The sequence below is a fragment of the Haemaphysalis longicornis genome, unplaced genomic scaffold (assembly GCF_048455015.1).
Source record: "Haemaphysalis longicornis isolate Haplotype H1 unplaced genomic scaffold, Haemaphysalis longicornis Haplotype H1 scaffold_7, whole genome shotgun sequence".
Classification (NCBI taxonomy): Eukaryota; Metazoa; Arthropoda; class Arachnida; order Ixodida; family Ixodidae; genus Haemaphysalis; species Haemaphysalis longicornis.
This window is the reverse complement of record NW_027526422.1, coordinates 65,319,839-65,345,946: the sequence shown is the minus strand read 5'-3', so window position 1 is coordinate 65,345,946 and position 26,108 is coordinate 65,319,839. Positions and strand designations below refer to the sequence as shown.

At 47.1% G+C, this 26,108-nt stretch overlaps 2 long non-coding RNA genes across 2 annotated transcripts in view; one reads left to right on the top strand and one right to left on the bottom strand.

Moving 5' to 3' along the window:
- Window positions 1-25,783, top strand: part of LOC144144410 (uncharacterized) — a 43,965-nt gene extending 18,182 nt beyond the window's left edge. The window contains exons 3-4 of the long non-coding RNA XR_013317247.1: window positions 20,932-21,081; window positions 25,654-25,783. This is a non-coding gene — a long non-coding RNA (uncharacterized LOC144144410). The remainder of the gene's footprint in view (window positions 1-20,931; window positions 21,082-25,653) is intronic.
- LOC144145837 (uncharacterized) lies at window positions 1,742-14,511 on the bottom strand. Its single transcript, XR_013317599.1, has 3 exons — window positions 14,158-14,511; window positions 3,565-3,684; window positions 1,742-2,070 (listed from the first exon to the last, which is right to left on the bottom strand). It is a non-coding gene; the product is annotated as an uncharacterized LOC144145837 (long non-coding RNA).
- Window positions 25,784-26,108: the final 325 nt, after the last annotated feature.

Genomic DNA, 26,108 nt, shown 5'->3' with positions numbered 1-26,108 from the left:
CGGTGCAATCGCAAGCTGCATGCCAATTTTGTCGCAATAACTGAGTATTCTTCAATGTGTTGGTCAAGCCAATCCAGGCGACAAAACACGTTGCAACTGACTTTGTTCTTGCGGAGTTGCTGTTGCAAACCACTCTTGGCCTCCCACATGTGGGGAAGCTGCAAGTCAACCTGGCATTGGTTCCCTGCTTCAAATGTATAATTAGTTGCCTGCTCAGCATCTCGGCCCAGTTGATCCGCCTTTGCCTTGATGTTAGTTATTTCTCAGATACGTGGACCAATCACCGAGTGTGAGGAATCCCGCTGCACCACTCAGAGCCCTTGAAATGCATCTCAGTAAATGAGGATAAGCGGGCCTACCAGACCTTCGTTTGATGTTGCCGGGTGGTCGCTGCCGAGATTCTCTTATGTGTTGCGTAAAGTGGTCTTCCTTTACGTGTGTTCTGTAAAAGTGAGGCAAGGCTGCTCACACTGCTGCTCATCACTGCTCACACTACTTCCGGTGCAAGTGGGATGCGTATGGTCAGTGGTAAGGGTGAGGCCTTCTTGTTGGGCATCAAGCCAAAGGTTTTCGCTTTTTAATGGTGTCATGCTTGCAATCCCCACTTAGTGTGATGTGCATTAAAATCACCGACAATGAGTAATGTGTCGAAATGGAAAATTTCAAGAGTTTTCTAAAAAAGCTTGGTCAATTTGGAGGTGTTGCGAGAAGGGCTCCATACGTTTAGGAGAAACGTGCCGGTCAGCCATGTTTTGCATTTAGTAATTAATTCGATGCAACAATACTCGCATCCCAGCCGGCAAATTTCACTTCTTTTCACAGACGCAGAAGTTTTGACGCCTCCGAACGCTCCAAGTTCTACACCGTGTTTGCCATTTGAAAAGACTTTCCACACTGATGAGTTCTACACTGTTTGTTGATTAGTACACACATACCCTGAAGTCACTGACCTAAGAACTGAAGCACATGAAAAATTCCTTGCCGGCCTGACCCCTGACCCGACAGGCACAGTCAGCCCTGTGCGGCAGCAGCGGCTCACCATTGTTTGCATTGCTGGATGTAAACAAATCTTTCCTTTGCAGCTACGTCAGCTGACTCCAGCTGACAACGGCTTCAACACGGTTTTGCATTGCCGAGGCGCAACGAGGGGATTCAGTCCTAGAGCGATCTTGTCCTCCCTCGCAAAGCGAGAAAAAGCGATGCCTGGCTCATCACTTGCGACGTCACGCAATGTGCCAAGTCGCCAGTGGGAATGTGCCTTTAGACGATTGGTGAGCACTTTGAAACTGTCCGCTGACGGAGGCCAGACGCACGTGCAGTCGATTTTATGGGGCCTATTCCCCTTCACGCAGCGTCCTCAAAGAACCGGTGATGCAAATGTTGAGACCGGTGGTTTCAGCACCAATCTTATCCTCAAATTGCACTAACATGGCTTTGAATGTCGCACGAGAGTTTCCATGATCTGTTCTCCAAAATTTTGAAGCACACCTTCCGTAACGTACTAATCATCCGACCCCGAAGCAAGGGGGGATTGCCAAGGCCAATTTTCTTGTCCCAGTGTTTTAACTGAGTAGAGCCAGATGGAGAATTGTCCATTGCATCTGCGGACCCAATTTCTGAGGACCCCAAGGTCGGTAACCTGCTGTGGCTGGAGTCAACGATGGCCTGAGATGCTGATCTGACGTTTTGGAAGAGGCGGGGTTCACAGTGGTGTCGACTCCCTTAAGTTCAGTTACGGCTGCTTTTATAACTTTTTTTTTCCAACGATAATGGACTCAAGCATGTGATGGATTTTGTTAATTTCTGAGCATGAATCGGAATGTCTGCCGTGAGTGTATTGACTCTGGGGGACCATGTGTCTCTGAGTGTGTTTGCCGTGGGAGACCGTAGCTGCCCAGCTCACCTTGTTGTTTAGGTTGATTCTGTTGGCATGGATATGGCCGCCAGTTCTCGATGGTTTTGGCCCTCAGTGCTCGACAGCCGACGACGCAACGTCCAGCGCACACAATCCCAGCTCCGGGTGGAGTTGTCCTTGGTCGCCGGTCCACAGCTCGCATTCCCTTGGCTTAGCTGCAACCAAGGAAAGGAGCCCAAATGGTCACTCTCCCCAGATGAGGCCCTAAAGAATTTTTTACTGCTCCTTTCTATTGTCCTCGTCCTTCACGAATAGTCACAATCTGCGCATAGAGTCTAAATCCCGAAGTGCTAGGACTTGATTTTAATGAAGCCTGTCGCGTGCTTAAGCTCCCAATCAGAGGTCAAGAAAAAAACGTTCAATGCATTACTGACCGCTAATCGCTAAAACGCTTCAACAAGGCCGAAGCCACATGTAGCCAAAGCAAAAAAAAAAAAACAAGCACGAAATGAACATCGTACTGTTAAACTAGGCCGTAGCCAGTGTCTTCTTGGCAGGAGGCACTTATTCACGTGGCAGCATGTAATGCCTTTCAGCTGCTGCTTGCATCAATCTAGAGTTTTGCTCCCGTGAGTACACCCCATTGTTTTTCTCAACAGCTGCGTAGTTTAATTTGACCCAATGCAAGTGCAGTTACTAATACGCCTGCAGTGCACTGGCCTTGAATGCAGGATCACACATGCTTGGTGCATTGCTACCGTGGTATGCTGCACGTATCAACTCGACTCAACAGTGTGTCACCTGACAACCTCCAAATGCACACCTGAAACACCTCCTTTAGTTCTTTCCAGGGTGCTCATTCTTCACAGTCCATAAACTGTTGGTACAGCCAGAAATACTTTTAGGGGTTGGGGGTGTATGGAGGTATGGGAGAATGGAAGGAGCCTTGCCAAAATGAATGCTAGCACTTGCTTATGTGCAGCATAGTAAAATGTTGGGGGGAGGGGGTTCAAAACCCCTCCGCGCTGTACCTGGAGAATCCTATCGGCCATCTGAGAGGCCATCACTGATGTGTTGCTGGGGCATTCTTGGCTCGTTTCTCTCTCACAAAGGTGAGCACATGGCGGAGTTATTTGTGCACTTGACAGCACCTGAGGATTCACAAGGATTGTCAGCTGCTGATAATGGCTGACCTGTTGGGTTGACCTTTTTTCTGTGCAGCTTAGCAAAGGGGTCAGCCTCGCGTAGGATGTTTACTAGCACTGATGAGAGGCTGAAAGTTAGGACATAAAGAGTAGTCAGGCAGTGGATGTTCACACGTATTTAAAGAATTGGCCATAATATGGCTTATGTGAAGACTATGACATGCTTTTCATCACTATCAGAAGTGGGGTAGGTCCAGCCCCTTTAAGGGACCGTGGCACACCATCTTGCATTCGGGACAGACGCAAACACCCACACATCAAAACGTTCGACAAGTACTCCTGTAATGATGCCAGCATTTACGGAGGTGAAGGATAAAAAAATCTAAAATGAAGTTTGCCTTGGAGGTGCAGTGTCTCTTTGGCACTGCACAATTTTATACGTTTCAACACGAAAATGCATAATCAACATAAAAAAAAGTTGTACAACTGAAACTGAAAAGCAACACAGGCTGCATAAACTTTACCTTCTTAAGAGAAGCAAAAATAGGCCAGAAACATGCATACGCTATGCCAAGTTTTTTCTGCAGCCTTGTGTGCCTAGTGGTGGCTGGATGGCTTTTTGTTGACTTCGCCGGACTGGAGGAGTGGCTGTTGAGAGCCAGTGGTTGATCTCATGCTTCAGACCTGCAAGAGTGAGTAGTAACATGTGAACTTAAACATGCTGCGATGCACAGTTTTACAACAGTCAGTTCACCAGTGACCACATAAAGTTGAAAACGGCTTGTGCTTGCTTTGTAGAAGGTTTGTACGAACACTTTGATTGACTATGAGGTTTAACGCACTGACACTACACAGGCGATGGGGCACACCGTAGTGAGGGACTAAGGTTAATTTTGACCACTTGGGGATGTTTTAACGTGTGCCAAAATCTCGAACATGGGCATTTCTGCTTTTCACCTCCATTAGAAAAGCGGCAACTGTGGCCAGTTGCCGCTTACAAATATGAAGTCTGGACTAGAAGGTATGCAGGCAACGTTTAACAAATATACATATGTGCAGACGCAAGGATGGTGAGAACAGAGCCTGCAAGCATATGAATAGTCTGCTTGCCGGCTGGGAAGGTTGGTTGCTTAAAAAAAGAATGGTGCATAAAATAACCTGCTAGATACCATGCGTGCCCAAGGCAATGCTTAAAAATCAACTCGCCATTCCATGTAATAAATGCAGCTATGTAGTAAAACCACAGAGGGGGAGGGAGGAATAACCAGGTGTTTTAAGGTGCACAGTAAAAATAGCGCAGTTAAAAGGAACGAGCCAAAGATGGAACTAGCGTTACTCCGCTTTGTTCACTAATTAAAACGCCCAATTTTTTTTCATTCCTCAAATTAAGGTACTTCCTGTCTCGTCGGCTGACGAGTGACGATGAAAGCGACCACACCGACCAGTTGCTGGAACTCAAGTGCCTTTATTAAGCGAAGAGAAATAAACCCCCCCGGTCCCCGATGGCGCGGCGGCGCAGGCGTGGAACACGATAGCTCACGCGTCACACATCCGGCGGGTTTGATCCGCGGAGCTTTCAACCGTCACTGCTGTGTTTCGTCTGTGCTTGAATAACTGTCAGACGCAAGGCCATCAGGCATGCCTGCACCGTTGAACGGCACCAAATGCCGACGGTTGCGCTGAATGATGCATGTCGGTGTTTCCACCACATATGAGCGTGGTCTTCTTGCTGGGCTGAGCACCTTTGCTGCGCATGACATATCCTGCACCCACACATCCTCCCCGTCAGCGAGTGGGCGGAGTTGGTGGGCGGCGTGACGACGGTTGAAGTCTTGACTTTGTTTTGTTTGGTTAGCTTTATCCTTAGCTGCAACTTCGTCGTGTGGTGGCCACTCTGGTTGCAGGGTGTCTGGCATCTTCGGCACTGTCGTTTGCAGACGTCGGCCCATTAGGAGCTGCGACGGGCTGTATCCGCTCGCTCCTGGCGTGTCGCGGTACACCAGAAGCGCCATGTGTGGGTCCTTGGATTTTGTGAAAAGATCCTTCATGGTCCGCACCATGTGTTCTGCCTCGCCGTTTGACTGTGGGTAGCCCGGGCTGCTCGTGATGTGATGAAATCCGTAGGTCTGCGCGAACTCGGCGAACACCCGTGACGAAAATTGCGGGCCGTTGTCGGACACGAACACATCAGGTATTCCATGTCGCGCGAACGTGCTCTTGACAGCCGCAATGACAGCTGTGGAGGTGGTCGACGACAAGCTGATTACTTCCGGAAAACGAGAGTAGTAGTCCACCACGATTATGTAGTGAGTTCCATCAAGTTCAAACAAGTCGGCGCCTACACGCTGCCATGGCCGATTTGGAGTCGGTGTTGCGATTAGTGGCTCCGAACGCTGAACTCTCGTCTGAGCGCATTTCTCACACGATGTTACGAGCTGCTCAATTTCGCTGTTAAGGGTAGGCCACCATACTGCGTCCCTTGCCCTTGCCTTGCACCGTCCAATGCCCTCGTGGCCTTCGTGGATTTGCTGAAGTACCTCACGGCCCTTAGCGAAAAGATGCCGTATTTTTAATGTATTTTGAATGCATTTAATACATATATTAACTTTGTATTTATTCTGCATTATTTTGTCCACATTCCAAATGCATTTCGAATACATTTACAATGTATTTAAAATGTACCTCAAAAATACATAAGCAGTGCATGAAAAATACATATTTAATACATTTTAAATGCATTAAAAATGCTCAGAAAATGTAATTTTAAATACGTGCAAAATGTATTAGTAATGCATTTTAAATGCACAGAAAATACTGCTTCAAATATACTCAAAATGTGTTACTAGTGTATACTAAATAAAACCTAAATACATTGAGAGATGCCATGGCAATGTGTCTTAGGGGGAATTGTTAACGTTCAACTAGAAAATATTATATTGTGGTTTCAAAAAGTTTAATAGGCGCTAGGCTAAAGATATGCTCCATTGTGAAAATGTAAACCGGCCATGTTCGGAATGCGGGCCAGCAAATGACTCAAAAGAACAGCACGTATGCGCACAAATTGGCAGTTTGAAAGTTGTTTATTGTACACCTGAGTCGAGTGGCCAATTTCGCCATTACAAAGTAGCAGGAATGAATGCCTTTCAGCCACCTCGGTAGCCAGCGCAGATGAAGCGTTGTGCATCAGTCCTCGTACTTCGGATTCTCCACGCGGGAAATTTCACCAGCAGCTGCAGTGAAAAGAAAATGGGAAAATATTAATGAAACACTTTTTTAGAGGCAAATAAATGTCACATCAATCAGACCTTTTCTCTAGCCGTGCCAACGTCCCTCGCGAGCAAGGATTTTTTAGTTTCCCCTTCAGAGAAAAAAAAAAAACCCGCCGTGAAAACAATGCCCCTTTGAAGGACGTAAGACAATTTATGTAATGGTAAGCATAGTTGATATTGTCATGCGGCATGGGATCTTCAATACCATTTTTAAGAAAGAATGGTGGCGGGGGGAGGGGGGGGGGGCGGTTTATGTTTGGAAATTGTCTAGGGATAAAAATGAGCGAAAATTAGGAAAAAAAAAGACAGAGCTAAGATAACAACGTTAGCAAACATGCAACAGAGTTCTTAGAGTTCTGCTACTTCTCTTTCTTAGGCGCTTGAGTTAACTTGAAGCGGTGGCAATTCTAGTTTTCCAACTAACTTGGACAAAACTGGTGTGTGACCTCACAGGACGCTAATAAAATAAGATAGGCAGTAATCTTATTAACTACAATTATTGTTATGTGTTCCATATTTCGGCGTCACCTTCTTTGGAGATTACGTTCTAAAAAAATAGTGCGCAGCGATACAATTTAAAAATGCATGGGCAGGATTGATGTAGAAAGCTTACAGAAATGTCATTAGATTGGCGTGTGCACTCAACAATGCTTTCAAAGGAACGGCAAAGTAAGGTTATTTCGAAAAACAAGAAAAATTTCACGCTGTCCTTAAAATAACAAGCTCTTATATCGTAGGCACCTAACCGAAGCAATTAAAACAAGCAACGCCAGAAAACGTGTATTTGTGCTTGCACACGCATGTAATTTTTTTGCTCTCCGCCGCACATCACCGGCAGGTAATTTTATACTTTTTGCTGTACACAGACAACGTCATCATTTAATTAGGGAGCAACGCGGAAAATAATTGTAAATGCTCGCGTAAATACAAAAAAAAGATAAACACCTGTTAGCTTCAGGGACCATCAAGTAAAAATAGTTGCTTCATAAATACTCGTGACACCTAAAAGAAACTCGTTTAAGTACACCCTTTAGACGCAAATGGGAAATTGCGGCTTCTAAACACACACAACCGCCAAGCTGCCCATGCTGTTTTCGGTGCCTTTGGGCACATTTCTGAAATTCTCAGGTGGCGTGGTCCAGCGTTAGCGCGTCGGGTTCCGCGTGTCTGTCACTCGACCACGAGCGGCCGAAGGGCCTCTCGGAACGCGCACACGTTTTCGTGAATGCGCTACGAAATGAATACAGCAATGAGGGAAAAAGTTGCAAGGAAATACAAAAGAGGAAGGGGCCAACGTCCTGAAGTTTCGCGAAGTTTTGGGGGAGCAATCCAAGGAACAAAAAGAGACGCACCCGCCCGGGGGACCCGTTCCGGGAACCGAGGGGTCTCGCGCGGGGAACTGGTTTCCTCCCTCGAAGTCCCCCTCCCCACCCGCATTCCTTCTCCTTCCTTCCTTTGCTGGTTCTTGGTTCTGGGTGGCGGTAGGAACAGAAACTGATTGTAACTTAGCGGCTACTCTCATACAGTTTGTCTTAGATGGACAAATAATTTGTAGTCCCTGGGCATGAAGCACCTTCGCTACTGCGACATGCACCAAAGATTACGTGGGTCGCTTTTAACACTTTCGGTCACTTCGAAACAGACGGCATAAACTCTCTCATGCCTTTAGTTGACAGAATGGCGACATGCGACCGACAAAAATCGTGAAGGCTGCTCGAATTCCCGCCGTATGGCCCGGCCACGCGCATTAGTCGGATGAATGTATGCCACAAACTGGGTTCCTTCCCCGTACGGCGGCTGCCGTGAACATGCGCAGCTGTGAGCGGCTGCTGCGAACAGAAAACAAAAGAAAGCTGCGTCCCTGGATACACTTCGCAAATTTCTCAAGCGCGTAAACATGGACGCCGGACTTTCTGTGAACAGGCTGTGCTAAAAACGTTCCTGGCTGTTATGTGTTTAATGCAAGTGTTAGTCCTCAATGAGTACTCGATCTACAAGGAAACTCGTAGCAACAGTCCCCCGTCCGCTCAGCAGGGCCCGAGCTAAAAATTACGCGCAAAAAGGAAAGCACTAAAATCCATTTTTTTACGTCTTCTTGCTGTCGTTGATTTGTGAGTACATTCCCTTGCACGGCGTAGTTACGGTAGGAAATCTTGCTCGCAGGTGGAGGTAAGCTTAACAACCACGTGCGGATTTTATAAAAGGCATTAGCACTCTTCGATTGCAAGGCAAACATACGTCCATTAATTGTAGTGCGACACCGTACGCGCAAATAGCCGGTATATCGTGCTTACCTTGGCTAGACGGCCAACGCCGCAACGCGCCGTCCAAGCAGAGACTGCGTCCACCCGACGACCGCGCGTTGAGGAGTCCGAAACAGGACAGGCAAAAGAAACGCAGCGAAGGCAGACAAAACGTGAAGGAGGGGTGAGCCGCTCGACTCGCGCCGCAGGTGCCTGGCACAGAGGGGGAGGTATTGAGCGGCAGTGAGAGGCGCCGAGCTGCTCGCCCTCGCAAGCATAGCCAGGGTTGTCCATCTAAGGCCAATATTTTTCAGAAAAAGAAAATTTTCAAAGCCTCCACAGCGATATCGTCGTAATAACGCTGGCAAATTTCATGTGTTTTCGTACTATGAATTCGATGTTTTTTCTTTGCCGATTGCGTTGGAACACCGCCGCTTACATATTTGTACGCCGAGTTTCCCTCTAATACGCAGAGTTATGTCTGCTTTAGACAGCGCAGTAAGTGAAAGTATCTCCCTCAGTTTCTTTTATTATAAGTAAACATGGAGGAGAAATTCTCAGTACGTTTATTCATTTGAGATGTATTTTATCCGGCACTTCAGATATGCTTTACGTGAATCTTACAATTCAGCAACTGAAGCAGTGCCTGTAGTGTACTCGAAATGTATTTCGGCAAAGCTTTATGAATACATTTAAAATGTATTTTCTATAAGTATTTTTCATGCATTGAGAGTGTATTTCTACCATGTTCGTTCGACAAACGTAAAAGGCATTTCAAATGCATTTCGAATATATTCGGAGTATATTTCCATGCTTCAGCACACTTTTAAAGTATACTCAGAGTGCTGCTCTAAATGTAGTTAGGTAAGTGTATTTTTATAATATTTACAGTGCATTTACAAAATGATCGTTTGGCGGGAAGAAATACATTTTCAATATATTCTGAATGCCTTAAGCGCACATTCATGAGGTTCAGTGCATTTTTAATCTATTTGGAGGGTACTTAAAAGCACTGTATTTTTCCCGTATTTCTAATAATGTATTTTCAATATTTACGAAAAATTGAGAAAATGCATTTTTTAATGCACTTAAAATACATCTACAAATACAAAGCATATTTGAAGTGCACTTCAAGCGTACTCGTACGTATTTCAAACGTATTACTTTTCGCTAAGGGGGCGCATCAGGCTTGGAATAATGATGCGGCGATCTTTGAGAAAGAAGCCATCGCACACTGTGATGTTGTCTCTTTCCTTCCAGTACTCCCTTAGATGAACTGGAACCTTTGAGACGTTTTCTGGCCATCCTTTCTCACAGAAGCGGAGTAGCCCAGAACAGATGCCGTCTTCCACTTGGTGCTTGCGTAAGGCATCCATGCGGGAGGACATGAGGTTGGCAGCTGCTGTAACGACTTCCCCGATGAATAACTCGATGGAGTCTGTCTGCCATTGACTTCGCTCAGGATCGTGTCCCTGAATAGGAGCCCTTGACAGCGTGTCTGCCGTGGCAATCAGCTTGCCAGGGACGTAGAGAACAGTGAACTGATAGCGCATAAGACGGATTCGCAAGCGCTGGATTCTGGGCGGAATCATGTCGAGTTCTGCTGATCCCAGGAGCGTGACTAAAGGACGATGATCCGGTTCGACTTGAAATGCAATGCCCCTCAGAAACTGGTCGAACCTCTTGACAGCCCACGTCACAGCCAAAGCTTCTTTTTCTGTTTGACTGTAGCGGCTTTCAGTGTCCGTTAGGGATCGTGAGGCGTAAGCAACCGCTCGTCGTTCTCCCGATGGTAGATCTTGAAGCAATACAGCTCCGAGACCGTATGAGCTTGCGTCAGCTGACACAACTGTGGGGTACGATGGGTCATATTTAGCCATGCAGACCTCTGAACTGAGCAAGCTTTTGAGCTTGTCGAAAGCAGCTTGCTGGCACGGTCCCCAAAGCCATGAGTTTCTCTTTTGAAGCAATGCCCTGATCGGTGCTGTGATGTCGGAAAGATGAGGAATGAAGCGGCCCACATGGTTCACCATTCCCAGCAGTCTTCGGACACCGCTGACATCCGATGGGGTTGGTAGCTTGGCCAAGGCCTCAACCTTTTCTGGATCGGGACTGATTCCTTGTGCGCTAACCACGACTACAAGAAACTTGACTTGGTTTGCAGAGAACGTGCATTTCTTGCGGTTCAGCTTGATTCCTGCTTCTTCCAAGCGCTATAACACCTGCTTGAGACGTTGGTCATGCTCTTGCTGCGGTGCTCCGAAGACAAGAATGTCGTCAATCATGCTCACAACTCCTTCGAGGCCTTCCAGAATTCTGCTCATCTGTCGCTCAAAATATTCTGGCGCTGAGCAGATTCCAAAAGGTGACCTTTGGAAACAGAATCTTCCCATTGGTGTTATGAACGTAGTGAGTTCTTGACTTTCTTCTGAAAGCTTCACCTGGTGAAAGCTAGCGGTAGCATCGAGCTTAGAGAATACCTTTGCTGATCCGAGGCGTCCCAGGATGTTCTCGACTGAGGGTAGTATGTGACGCTCCCGAAGCACGACTTCGTTGAGTCGGGTGAGGTCAACGCATATTCGGTAGCCTCCTCCTGCTTTTGGAACAGCCACCATACCGGAACACCATGGTGTGGGACGGTCCACCCGTTGGATGACTCCCTGGGATTCGAGCTTGGTGAGCTCCTCTCGAACTGGTTTGTGAAGCGGAATCGGTACTCTTCTCGGCACGCTGAGTGAGAACGGTTTGGCGCCTGGTTGGAGACGTATCACGTCTTCGTCTTGCAGCTCGCCCAAGCCATCCAAGAGACTGTCCTTCAAAGTGACGGTAGAATCCGTTACACTGTCCATGAACCGTATAACTCCGAGAGCCTGTATCGCAGGGAATCCAAGAAGCGGCGGGTCTTGCGAAGGCACAACATACACTGTTTGCACTGTAGACCTGCCTTTCCAGCTCAGTTTCGCTTGGAATGCTCCGAGAACGGTGAGGGAGTAATTTCCTGGGCCCGTAAGCTCACCTTCTGGCTTTTGCAGCTGTTTCGGTATGCCTGGAAACGAGTCCAGTACCACTGTCACCTCCGCACCCGAGTCGACCTTGAAGTTAGCGTAGTCCGTTGACGGCCACTTTTACGAACTTGGCTCTGGTGATGGCTGCTACGGAGTGCAGTGTGAGAGCTCCCATGTTCTTCTTGCTTTTCTTTTCGCAGACTGCTTCGAAGTGTCCAATCCGATTACACCCTTTGCACTTGGCTTGCCTAGCTGGGCAATCTGCTCGAGGATGCGTTGGTCGACCGCAGTATCTGCAGCTCGTGGTAGCGTCACTTGTGTTGGACTTCGTAACACGCTTGCCGGAGCTCCCTTGAGAATTCGAGCCATGTCGCGGCTTTTGGAAGCGCTTTTGAACTTTGGCCTCGGCCACAACGTGAGCAGGATTCGGCTCTTTTTGGAACACTGCTGCATGGGCTTTCACGGCATCTTCGTTGGTGCGAGCCTGTAGTCTTGCTTCTTCAAGGGTAAGCTTTTGTGTTCGGCACAGTTTGTCCACAAGGTTAGAGTCCCGGAGAGCCACGACGAGCCTGTCTCGAACGAGTCGTTCTTCCACTTCCGCTGAGGCATAGTTGCACTTTTTGACAAGTGTACGCAGCGCAGTGTAGAACTCATCTACGGTCTCGCCTTCGCCCTGGGTTCGACGGTGGAAGCGGACACTTTCGTAGACCTTGTTGACCGGGTGGATGAAGTGATCGGTGAACTTCTTCTAGCGAGCTCCAGTCTTCGCTGGACAATGCTAGAGTGTTGAGAACGCGGCAGGCGTCTTGGGAGCCCATGTCGTAAAGAAGCGTTCTGACCCATACTTCTCCCGGCGCTTGGTAGAGCCCAGATGCACAGCAATAGTCGTCGAACTGGCAGACCCATTCTTTCCAAGAGCTTGGGTTCCCAAAATCGAATTTCGGTGGCGGTTGAAGCCCGGTGCCGCTGAACTGGATAGAAGGATCTCCATCCGCCATAGCGTGTTTTGCAGGCTACGCACCTTAGACTGATTGGTATTAATAATTGATCGATGTGTCGCTAACTTTATCCCACTTCTGACACCATGTCTCGTCGGCTGACGAGCGACGATGAAAGCGACCACACCGACCGGTTGCTGGAACTCAAGTGCCTTATTAAGCGAAGAGAAATAAACCCCCCCGGTCCCCGATGGCGCGGCGGCGCAGGCGTGGAACACGATAGCTCACGCGTCACACGTCCGGCGGGTCCGGTAACGCGAACCGCCGCCCGAGCGAGCGTGAGAAACGCACCTTCAGCGCGCCGTGAAATGCGCGTCCACTACACTTCCGAAATCTGGGTCCTAGTAATTTTTCTGCGTCAAGACTTGTGCATTGAATCTACACGGCACCAGCGGAATGGGTTGGTCACTGCAACAGCAGATTTTCTCTGGAATTGGAGTCTGAAGAAAATCTCAGTGATGTCAGTGATTGTCAGTGTCAGTGATTGCCGCGATTTAAATAAAAAACAAGAGCGCGCCTGTTTTTATCCCTCGTACGAACAACCGACAAGGCATCCAGCGTGCGACCGCGACTGGTGACTGCGAAGCTGATGGTGGCGCATTGCTGCCTGCCTAAGTTTTCATTCCAATTTATTTGAAAACACGTTGGCACACGGGGGCGTGCACGAGTAGGTAGAGCGATAAAAACGTTAGAGCCCACGTATGCGTGCGACTGCGTCGCGATAAGTCGATCGCCCGAAGGCATATGCAGAAAATGTTGCCGTACGGAAGCCAAATTCGAGGGATTTGTTCAAGGCTGTGTCTAGCGTTCCGTCCAGACGGAACGGCAACTAGTCACTAAAGTTCCGTCCAGAGGAAACACAACTCGCGTTGAGAGCAGTCTTTCTTGATTTTTACCTAACCGGCCAAACCGCTACCGCTCACTGACTAGCCAGAATCACTGATAATTATTAATCATTATTAATAAGTACAGATGATACAGATCCGGACGGATCTCAAAGCCGCCACCCGACGCCCGCTTCACAATATTTCAGCGAGAGCAGTCGGTCTTGATTTTAACCTAACCGGCCAAACCGCTTCCGCTCACTGACTAGCCAGAGTCACTGTTAATTATTAATCACTGGTAATAATTACAGGAGATCGGGCGTAACTGGCGATAGCTACGTCGGCCTTGGCTCCAGTGAGCGGTAGCGGTTGGGCCACTTGAGTAAAAAACCAAGACCGACTGCTCTCATCGCGTGAATTGCAAAGCGGGCGTGAAGTATATCTATTACAAAACGCTAACCACGACAGCAAAAAAAAAAAAAAAGTTCCAAGAATCGAACCAGGGACTACAGCGTCCGTAGACAGCGGCGTAACCGCTACACCAAATCCCAGGACGAGAAATGGCGGCTAATCGGCTGGTTTTGATTTGGCGTTCAGTCTGGACGGAACTTTAGCAGTTTTTATCGTTCCGTCTAGACGGAACGCTAGACACTTCCTTTGTTCAAAGGGCGCTTGCGATCCGTCAGCGCTCGGGTTACAGCACGGCTCGGGAAGCGGCCTCGCATTCGCTACCATCGCTAACTCGGCGTACGCGTGAAACAGCTCTCCAAAGAAATTATTCGGTTTTTGTAATCAACCATGTATTAGAGGGAACTTACCAGACAAAGTCGTGGATACGGTGCGGGTGCACTTGCGTCGGCATCCACGGCGGCAGCCAACAGCAGTGTCGGACTTTTGCGCGCCGTTCCGGCCGTTCGCTGCCGCGGTTTCATCCTCCGGTGATGCGAAGTTATCGATGGCAGGTAGAGCGCCACCACGTAATGTGAATGCGATTAATAATATATCTCTTGACGCCACTACCGATAATTGGGTTGAAACGCGGCAGACGACAAACGGGACACCGGTGTTTTTTTTTTTTTTTCTCGAGATGTGGGCGCACAGCGCATGCGCTAGCACAGTGGCCACAGACATGGCGGCTTTCAGTGTGGCCAAGCGAAGAAAATCGCCCGCTAAACTTTTGAATGAATACCGTCTATACTTGAAAAGCGTGGACATGCAGTGGCTAAGAAAGACTAGAACGCTAAGGATGAAATACGGAAAGAACAGTGGAGAATCCAGAACAGCCAAGGTAGCCAAAAAAAGAGGCAAGGCAGATTGAAACGAATAAATGGAGGGACAAAAATACAAGCTAAAACGTCGTTAGAGATGTACAGGGCTGAGAAATTGAACATCAGAAAGGAAAATTTCTACGATAATTCCCAGGGCAGTGCTTTGCTTTTTGAGGCTAGAGCAGGTTGCCTGCGTACTAAGAGCTTTGTGGGGAAGTATTCACAAAATGATGAGGTATGCGTGGTCTGCGGAAAAGAAACAGAAACTATGCGGCACATAGTGTTAGAATGTGAGGGTATCCATCCAAATTTACATGATGGGAATATTGGGCTTCCAGAAGCCCTAGGATTTAAGGGTATCACAGAGGAAGTTAACTTCAAGGCTGTCCAGGACACGAAAAGAAGATTAGAATGCTGGTGGACGAAAAGCAGAGAGGGGAATATTGCATGGGACAGTTTCCACCTGTAACAGGAAAAAAAAGTATTTTCTGCTTAATAAGCTTTTTATGCCTGCCCTAAGCAGCGCTAGTATTAAACCAAGAGTGTAAAACATGGGTATATTAGTCCTTTTTGGTAAGGTGACATGTCATCACCCCGCTACAAAGGGAAACCAATAGCAATCATCATCGTTGCCGTTCTGAAGTTTTAACCGAGTATAGCTGCCGAATCTTTTGCTCGAACCGCTGAATTTGCGCGGTGACGGCGCTTCCGTTCTTGGGCGAGCTTCCATCGAAGCTCGAGCCGACACAAGAGAACCACGGCTCCATTGTTTCAGCAGATTTCCCACTGGTTGGAACTTTGTTCAATTTTTTTTTTGCTCTCGTACAACGCGCGGCGAATTATTTAATTCAGTGCCTTTATGTATAATTCTACCAACACCTGCAAAGCATCACCTATTAACCAAACAAAGACATTTGATCAGAATACAGTAAAAGCTCGTTAATTCGAACTTGAAGGGGACCATAAAAGTGTTCGAATTGATTGGAGTTAGAATTAGCGGGAGGGCGCTAGAATGAATGGAAATCGCGCCACACAGCGCGTGAACAACTCAAAGAAGCCACCTCTGGACACGTTATCGCGAATTAAGCGCTACTACACGTTGGTGGAAGGTGATTTCGTAAATAATGTTTCGTAAATAATGTTTCGTAAATAATAATGTAATGCGCCGGACCACTGGCGCCGAAGGCAAGCGCCCTTTGTAGAAGGGAAATAAGCTGTTTTCCAGGCCCAAATAAACGATTTGGGCCTGGAAGAATGTGTCTTTAGTTTCTTAATTTGTAGTCTGTATTAAGCTTAGTAGTGTCTATACACTCCAAGTAGCTCCACACAAGCACATATGCGACGCTTCGCTGCTGGGTACGATAGTACAAAATCTAATTTAGTATAGGTACAAAGGAATTAAAATCAACGGAATCGTTTATTTTAAAGCGTAAAACCAAGTTACGGGACGCACTTCTTGCACTGGGTGGAGCTAGCACAGCGATCTGCACCGCGACCACACATTTGCTGCCTTTCGTTTTTGCTGCCTAAAAAATGCAGGCGCTAGAGATAAAATATTCGTGGGAATGAGGGCGACGCTCACTGCACAATCAGTAGTCAAAAAATAGTAACCTAAGCTGCTAGAAATGCGGAAACTAAAAAAAAAAAACTAAACGGGCTATACGATATATGCTTTATATTTCCATCGCCGACAACGCTGGGGCTATGGCCGAGTGGTCTAAAGTACTAGCTGAGTGCAAGTGCAGTGTGGCTCAATTAGCTAGTTCGAATCTGCGATGAGACTTGTATGTCAGCAGCGGAAGTGTTTAAGCTTTGAGTTCCGCCGAGGAGAGTAACCGGAATACTCTGCCCAACTTTGCGCCCCGTCAAGTTGCCTAGCAACCACCTGCTATAACTGCGCCTACCCCAGCCTAGCTGAGATACCGCTTCCGCGATGACGTAATATCACGTAAGCCTAGTCACGTGACCTAAATTGCTTAACCTCACGTAAACCTAGTCTCCTCACCAAAATCGCGCCGCTGTGACCACTTCACGTAACTTGGACACTGCTTGCATGACCACGTAACACCACGTAAGTCCCGTGGCCATTATCACGTTAAGCCACGTGACCAAAAATCACGTAACATCACGTAACGCTAGTAACGGGACATGTTGTGGCCGAAACCGCCTAACATCACGTCAGGCTAGTCACATGTAATGCTCCCGGCAAAATCATGTAACTTCACGTAAAGCTAGCCACGTGATACCTTCCCGCCCAAATCACGTGAAGTTAATCACGTCAAATGTTCCCGTCAAGATCACGTAACATCACGTGGAGCCGGTCACGTGGCATTTTTCCACCAAAACCACGTAACATCGCGTAATAACAAGTCACGTGACATGTTCCCGCCAAATCGCGTACAGCTACAGTGACGTGACATGTTCCCGCCAAGACCACGGAAAGTTAGTCACGTGAGATGTTCCCGCCAAAAGCACGTGAGCCCAGTCACATGACTCGGCTTAGCAACACCGATTCCTCGCCAGCATCTGCTAGAGCACCGAGCCACGTACCCCCTCCCACACCAAGCGCGTATACGGCGGAGTCTGCGGCATGTGCGCGTACCGTGTGTGAAGGCGGAGCGTGGCCGCAATGCTACGGGCGAGTAATATCTCGGAACAGCCAGCGCGGCGACAGTCCTCTCGCCTCCTCCACCCGTGCGTACGGGCTGCTGCCGTGGGAAGACCGAAAAAAGTCCCGATGACTAAAGAAAAGGCGGCTTGCGAGGAAGAGCGCACGAGCTCCGCTGTTGACTGCAGCCTTTCACCACTGGTGCAAGCTGCGCACATTTTTTTAGCTGATTTTTTTTTTTTGTAGTTAGGTAATGTTTTCTAGACTGAATTCCCCATTTTGCGCCTCAACCTTCATTGCTCCACGAACGAGTCGGCAGGCTGCGTGCAGACTGACGCTGACGTGCTGGCGAGTTCTCGTTGGCGTGGTGTTGACATGAGCACCGCTTGCGGGCACTGTGCTGAATCAACCGACTCTCGTCCTGGCGCGAACACACCTCTTTACGACACAGGGACGAGCCAAGAAAGCTCCAAAGGCGGGGACGAATCGCCTCGCATTCGAGCGTCTCCGACGGCGCGGAGACCGTTAGGCCACAGGCACAAAGCGCCCACGCATCGTCTAGTTAACGTAACAATTGTAAAAGGTGCTGCTTGTTTATCTGACCCATTCTGCAACCAGTAACATGGCCGAAGCGCGGTACTCCGATTCCTGTTATACCGAGAATGCTCAACCAAAGGTGGCGTCGAATGCCAATTATGTTGTTGCACAGAGCCGAGACGGCAACTGGTTAAAATTCCAATACTGATCGTGGTCCAATCACATCGCAGCTCGAATACAACTCGCTGCTGTTACTTGCAGCGGCCGCTGCGAATGTCGCATGGTATTTTTTTTTTGCTTTTTGAGGCGTTATGAATTAAATGCTGCTTTATCAACCACATAAAAGATGAAAAGTGTTTTTCTCTGAGCCAGTTTAAGCGGTGAAAACAAGAACAGAAGTTTGGCAAATTCCCTTCAGTGTCTCTTTGAGAACGTGTTTTTGAGATACCTACTGAGGCCTACAGGAGTACTAACTGAACACCCTAACTACAGAAGGAGCAAGTTAAAGCATGTTTAAGCCGAGCAAATATGTAGGGCTTACAAAGGTGGCGAAGAAAATCTTACACAATAGAAAAGAAGCAAATCGCGAAGGGAGAAGGATCCCGACATTGTAATTCAGAGCAAATGATGGGATTACTGGAGGCCTACAGGAGTAATATGAGATAGGCGCAGGCTAATTGCAAGAGTAGCAGAGCATGTTTATGTTAACAGCGCGTGAGTACGGCTCACATGGCGATTCGCCATGCCTCTCAGTCGTTATATGAGAGAAGAAAACCACGCAATGGGAAAGGGTCAGGAGGAGGACACAATAGCTCCACTGGACACGTTTGTGACATCTGTGCCCTCCCTACGGCGATGGGCTCTGAAGCTAACTAGCTCGCCGGCAGTGGTGAAACGTGATGGGTCAGGGAAGTACATCAATAGAAGGTCACCCAAGCCTGCATATAAATGCCGCACCGAGCGCAAAGGGGAACGTTATCGCTTTAGCTAACGCTATCACCAGCACAAACTACGGCAGTTACGGCCAGGTACGGGAGGAACTTCTTCTGCCCCCACGATACATTTCACCTCGCATAAATCATGAACATAAAACTACCACCTTTTCCTCGTCATTCATTCTCCGTACAACTGAACAATGGAACCGCCTTCCGGCACTGACGGCAACAATTCTGGGCCACTAACGTTCTAAAAAAAAACTGTGTATAACTATAACCTTTTGCTCTACTTTGTTTCTTCTCGTTTTGTTTGTTGTTCTTTTTATTTTCCTTTTACTTTTTACTGCACTGCTTTGTAATATGTTTGTAAAAGTTGTGATCCCACTCCCCTCTTTAATGATTTGACTCTGAAGGTAATTAAAAAAATAAATAAATGATTACGACGCAAAGATTACACGCCAGATACATATCGCCCTCGGGAGGAGGACATTGTCGCAACAAGAGATGACGTATTTGTGATGGTGGTGTCATTATATCTGGAGGACGACATACCTCGAAATAAAATGTAATGTTTTTGCATTCTCCCACGCAATTACAGTGTCTCTCTCAACTTTGCGGCTTCTTCTAGAGTATAACTTGTATTTTATGCGCAGTCGCAATTCATCATACTTTAAAAACGTTTTAAGGTATCTTTCGCGTTCAGAGATTACTTTTCTGGCGCTTCGCTTAAATTTGGTTGTAGAAGACGAAGACCGCAGGGCAGATAGACTGCAGCCACACAAACTCGGTCTTCTGCAGAGGTCAGCCTGGAAAGGTTGGCGTGCGCTCAGATGTGACCGATATAATTAGACTTATAACAGAAGTGCTAGAAAGTTACCATTAGAATTGGACCAACTGAGCTCTTCGGAACCTGTAAGCGATATCAATAAATTGGGAGAAGGAATATATATCTTTCGCAATGCAGATAGCACTACGGCCGTTGACCACATCACGACATGATGAAGCCGGGAAAACAAATCTTTGAAGGAGTTTTTCATAACGATGGAATGATTTTGGGACGATAAGCACTAGAAGTCAGCACTACATCTTGGTAAATCTGCAGAGAAGTTGTAGGATTTTTCTCGCCATGGAAGTGAAGGCAAGCATCGGGATCGAGGTCCGGCATCCTCGTGAGGGGTTAGTAAAATGGGGTTTTATCCCCTTTAGAATTCAGGCTAGTCCTTGCACGAAAGGTGATTTCAAAATTATGGTCACTAAATACAAATGCAGTGGGGAAAACGCAAATCTTTATAGAAGTTTCTGGTAATGAAGGAATGCCTTTAGGTACGTAAACACTATAATACGACCGTATCTCTGGGAAAGATTGCAGAGGAGTTGTAGGATTTTTCTTCCCATGGAAGTGAGTGTAGGCGTCGGGATCGAGGTCCACTTCAGTGAAGGAGGACTTGGTGAAGTGCGATTTTATCCGCTTTAAAACTGAGGCTAGTCCTTGTATGAAAAGGGATGTCGTAGTCAAGATCCAGATCCTTACTTTGTGGAGCAAGCGGCGAGGATCTCGTGAATCCTGACTCGGGTGTTTATGAGAGATACTCCTGCATTGTTCTGTTTCCCACGGCGCCTTTGGCGAACTGCCGGATCGGGATGGGGAAAAAGGCCATCATTAAGCACACCATGCCGCATTCAGGCTGAAACACCTGCAACAAATGCATGGTAAGCGGTCCCATAGTAGTACCAGAATCCACAGTATAACGAACCAAGTACTTGTAAGCACGGTATGAACCAATTTGTCGCGCTGTTTGCGCGAGAGAAAGGAGAGGGGTTTTTGTTTGTATAGCACCAAGAATGGGGCCCCGACAATCGCAGTGCTCGTTACCGTTTGGATTTGATGCGTAATCTTGTTACCTGATTCTTGACAGGTCACTGTCCAGAATCAGAGTGTACCAACAGCGGTGTTGGCTCGTCCTATTGGTAGTACATTTCAATCGCCTTTGTGCCGAGTAGATTACCCAAAACTCCACCATTGTACAACCGCGTGCGCCGCTGAGCCCACGTGTAGTTTCGGCGCGTTACATTACACTTTGCTTTTATTTTGAAATCATCCCCAGAAGAATCAGTCTCTAACCATGAACTAACAGAGGAGTAAACATTTCTTGGCGCCGTAATAGCTTCTGTGTGCCGAAAGCGTGACCGAAATGATGCAGAACTTTCCGTCTTGTCTCACAGACCTTACGGTGGTTCTTGCAGATCTGGTTCCTGTATATTGTCCACGACTATTACGAGGGCGTGAGACAGCAGGGAACGCTCGCGAATGATGGCCTCTTGGACGACGATAAACTTCCTGCGCACAGCCTTCAAGAAAGCAACGTCACATCGAACCTGAACCAGTCACAACAGGTAATTTTTAGGAAGAGCAGCACTGAGGTTACTAAATTGACACATTCGAAGGTTCGCCGGAACAATGCGTCCGAACGACCAGGGCAGGAATACAGCTCTGGGAGCAGGTCTTTGGCAGGCGGGTAGGTAGGATAGGACAGGCAAGGAAAGGTATGGGAAGGCAAGGTAGGCGTAATCATCATCATCAGCAGGAACGACAGTCTACTCAGGCCCCCTGTAGGACAAAGGAATGTCCCATTGAGCTCCAACCACTCCTGTCCTGCGCTTCTCAAGTCCATTCTTGACCGCGAATTTCCTTCTTTCATATCTCCATCGTGGTATTGGCCTTTCCCTTCCTCTAGACCCACCTCTTTGTTTCCATTCTGTTACCCTGCTGGTCCGCCCACCGGTTGTATTTTCTTCTCACTACATGGCCAGCCCAAGTACTTTGTTTTTTTCTTTACTTGAACTGTGATACTATCTACTCCAGTTTATTTCCTGATCCAGGAAGATCGTTTTGTGTCCCGAAGTGTTACTTCTATCATTTTTCGTTGCATAGTCCCTTTATCGAACCTAAGTTTGCTTTCCAGTTGTTTAGTAAGGCGCCAAGTTTCCGTTCCATTTGTCATCACCAGCAGTATGTGTTGGTTGTATATTCTTCTCCTCAGTGACAGAGGTTGGTTACTTCTCATTATTTGCGAGTTGGGGTCACCACTCACCGCCGTTCCGAGGTAGTTATTTTCTTGAACTTTTCTAGCGGTTCGTTACATCTATTGAAGAGGGCACTTTGGTCATGTTTATTTATCATTAGATTTATTCCCATTTCTTTTGATCCCCAAGGAGGTGCTTTCTGGTTGTAGTTCCTCAAGCATTTTCGTAGATGTTCCGCAGTCTCATTTAGCTGGACTATGTCGTCTGCAATGCTGAAACGGCTGAAATATTCTCCGCTTATCCTTAAAAATGTGTTTTCCCAGTCCAGGTTTCGGAATACCCCCTCCAGATATGCTGTGAATAGTTTTGGCGAGACGGTGTCTCCCTGTCTTGCTGCCTGTCGATCGAAACTTTGTCGCTCTGTTTGTGAAGTATTATCCTGCCCGTACATCCCTTATATATATCGTCTAGAATCCTTATGTGGCTCACTTGTGTCCCCAGGCCTTTTAATGCTTCCAGCATGGCTGCGGTTTTTACTGAGTCTCGTAGTACATAAATTTCATACAAAGGAATTTACTGTATGCTGAAGAATTTCCTTTTACTTGATTGACTACATGGATGCAATTCATTTTCAGTACCCTTTCTTAAACCCAGCCTGCTCTGTCGACTGTTCCGAATCTAAGCTAATACTTACACGGTTAACTATTTTGGCAAACAGATTCTTAACAACTGAGAGTACGATTATGGATCTATAATTGTTAAAGTCTTTGGTACCTCCCTTCTTACAAGCAAAATATGTTGGCCTTTTTCGTACTGTGGGCTCTTTTTCAGCCCATAAGTAATCTGAAAATACTGCAGCAAGCTTTTTCAGAACAATATCTCCTTCCTTTAAAACATCTATGTTTATATCGTCATCACCCGCAGCTTTTCCTATTTCCATTCCGTTGAGAGCATTCTCCATTTCCTCTGCAGTTTCTAGAGGGACATCGCAAGATAAGCTTGTACGCTCAGTAATTTCCCCTGGTCTGACTTAACTGGCATACGGCTTGGTGTACAATCGTTCTGATACTTTTATTGTCACATCCATGATCTGCGTAATGTTGCAGGGGATGTTCACGGGTCCTTTATGCTTTCACATTTTGATCGTTTGATGCTATGGAGTCACAAATGAGCTGTTAGGCGAGCCGTAGTGGCAGGCTTTATTTTTTTGTGACAACCTAGAAGCCTTTAACGCGCGCGAGATCTCCACTCGCGGGCGCCACCGCCACCGCGGCTGGGATCAAACACGCGTCCTTGGGCGTAGCAGCACGTGGTAGCCTTAGCTGCTACCACGTTTTTGTTGTTATTTATCGTCTTCGACAAACAAATCAAGGGGAAAGCCGTCAATCCAATGTCGGCTGGTCCCTGAGCCAGCACGGAGAGTGGCGGTGGCATTTTAAAGATGGTAGTGTCTTCCGTTGTCTAAAAGAGGGAAGTTTGGCCTGGCTGTCGGTCTGTCTGTTCCTGGAATCAGACACAAATGTTAGTGGTGAGTTTGCTCGCAAGGGGGTCACTGGTCTAGTGGGAATGTACGGGTGAGGAATTACTGGGACAGGAGGAATGTAGGGGAAGGAAAGTGGAGTATCTAGAGGGAGGGAACAGAGGGACAAGAAGATGGAAAAAAAAGAATTTGGGAGTATCGTTGTAGGAGAGTGTTGGGGAAGGCGGAATGGCAAAGAGGAGGAGAAGGAGGTTAGAGTGAATGAAAGAGCAATAGAACGTACAAAGGGTATGAAGGTATTGTGGGGCAATTAAGAAGTGTTTCAAGGTGAGAATAGGAGGGCAAGGGAAGAGAGGAGGGCGGGAAAGGTGTAATCAGGGGCAGAAGTAAAGAGAGGAGGGGAGAGAGAGAGAGACAGAACGATAAGGCTGATGAAGTCCATCATGAGGCTTCCCTTATTGACAAGGCAAAAAAAAATGTACATCTTCGCCTGCCTCCCTAGATATATTATCATAACCCTGCTTTGCGTGGTATTTGGATCAGGCCTTCCGCTTACAGTCCATATCGCCGAATGCCCCTTTATAAAGTTTATGTTTCCGTTCAAGCACGGTAGCGCATTCAGAAAGCGGTCGCATTTCCTCAGTAGGGTCAGTGGCCACAGCCTCTAAAAGGAAGCCGCACCTCTTCCCCGCAGAGTTATTTGGGAGTTGTGATTAAAGTTCAACCGGCACTTTACGCTTCTTACGGTGAGAGAAAAGTGTGCCACAGTTTGCTCACAGGGATCGCGTTGACCGTAAAGGTAAGAGAACTGCAATGAATTATTTAGTTGAGGAACTTGTACGACTTCAGCAATGTCCTTTCTACATTTTCGTCTAGTGAGTGTGCGCACACCAGCTTCTTTCATCCTCATCGGTCAAGAAGATGTAATACAGTAGACTCTCGATAAACGGAACTTCCAGGGATCGGAAAAATTAGTTCCGTGTAACAGGAGTTCCGTTTACTGAGAGATGTTCTAAGGTGCAAATTTATGTGCGTACACACTTCTAAGGGCATTTCATGGAACTCTAACCACTAGAAATCGACTGTAGCTGATAGTTTTCAAAAAGCAAGAAAACTACAAGAAGCGTAGGCACAGCATTCACAAAGTTGATTTGGCAACAATGAGTCGCTGTGCACTACAAAATGCGTCAATTATTTTTGTTTGAGTCCTTGCAACTGCATCTTCACGGAGGCTAGAGGCCTCAACTTCGCGAGTGCTTACGAGCCACCAAATTTAGAAGACGGCAACGTGGTAATGAAGGACGAATAGCACAACGATGGCACGAACGAGGCGACAGGAGGTGAGCCATGTAGCCTCGGCGTCTAGAATCGAGACCGAACGACTGGAACAAGAACTGCGATGTTGCATTCGTTGCGCTAACACGGCTAACCACTTACACGATGAGGCTTACGAGGCCAACAAGGCTAAAAAAGCATGGAGGAAGAAAAAAAAACAAGAACGAAACAGCCGGAACCGTAAAAAGCTGATTCTCATGCCAGTGGATTTCACAAGAAGTTCCATTTCTGGTTCCGTTTAAATGGGGATGCGGAAAGTTTCGTTCCGATTACAGAGAGTTTTTTTACGTTATCTGAATACAAAACCAACCAAATTCCAGGCAACTGTTCCGTTTAAGCGGCAATTCCGTTTAAGCGAATTTTGTTTATCGAGATTCTACTGTATTTGCGCTACTCGGCACTGTTCCTTCGTTCTAGCCAAGCCGTCATTTCTCTTTCCATCCATTTTCTTAGAAGTTGAGCAGCCTTGAAGACGAAATACGGCTTTTTTATATGTAAAAAAAAAACTATCTCTTAGTAATACCTCAGCTTGATTCCACTCCTTCAGGACAAAAAAAAACACCCTTTGGTAACTCGCTCAGCTCCATTCAATTCTTTAAAATAAAAACTACTCTTTGGCAACCCTCTCAACCTCATTTCATACTTACAGACGAAATAAAAACTATCCTTTGGTAACTCAGCCGCGAAAGACGCTTTAAAAATGCGACAAACATGGAAAGGCTTTCAAATTTCGCTCTTCAGTGACGCAATATTGGCAGCAGGGACTCAATAGAGGACATCACTGAAAACATATCAGTGTTGACTTCACGCCAGCATTTAAGTCATACGAGCAAACGGAACTAGTGGTCCCACTAAAATCGCCCAGTCATGTTTCTGGACCGTCGCTGTCGTCGGCGGCCGCCAATCACACAAACAAGATTCTGTGACGTCACAGAGAAATCGCCGAAAGTGTCTGAAGAGTCGCCACTGCTTCACATGGTTTCTCTAATACCTCGATTATTTGTTTGAAGTTTGCCCTAAAATTTATATCGTTGTTAGTGTAATAAAGCAGACTTTTTAACGAACCAAACTTTGGTTTTCACAGCCCCTTGTATATGCTTTAACATGTCCTTTTCTGCTGCGTGCAGTTGCGACGCCTGACTGAGCAGTCGACGTGATTCCTCCTGCATCAACAGCCCGCCACGTCGAATTCTCTGTAGTCCATGGTCGGGTTTTTCCGGCTTGCGCTGCGTGAAAATAAAGAATTCGCGTACGGCTATTCTGGCACTGTGAGATGACATTAAAGTGGCCCTGGTGGTCTCCAGCATCAGAAAAAGTGGAAGAATAGATGAAAAGTTCGTAGCCTCTTTTGTGATGCCCACGGTAATGTTTGCACTCGTGAATCGCTCGCTTCTCTTTTGTACATGCCAGCCTGCTGACACCGCTACAGGGCTGCTTGACTGGCGGAATGGGGAGGCTATAGCGCGTAGAAACAGTCGCTGAAGACAGAGCCCGGTTGCAGGTCAAGAGACCCATCGGCTCTCGTAGTGAGGGGGCATGCTTGCGAATGTATCAAAGGAAAGAAGTGATGCGGCTTTATATG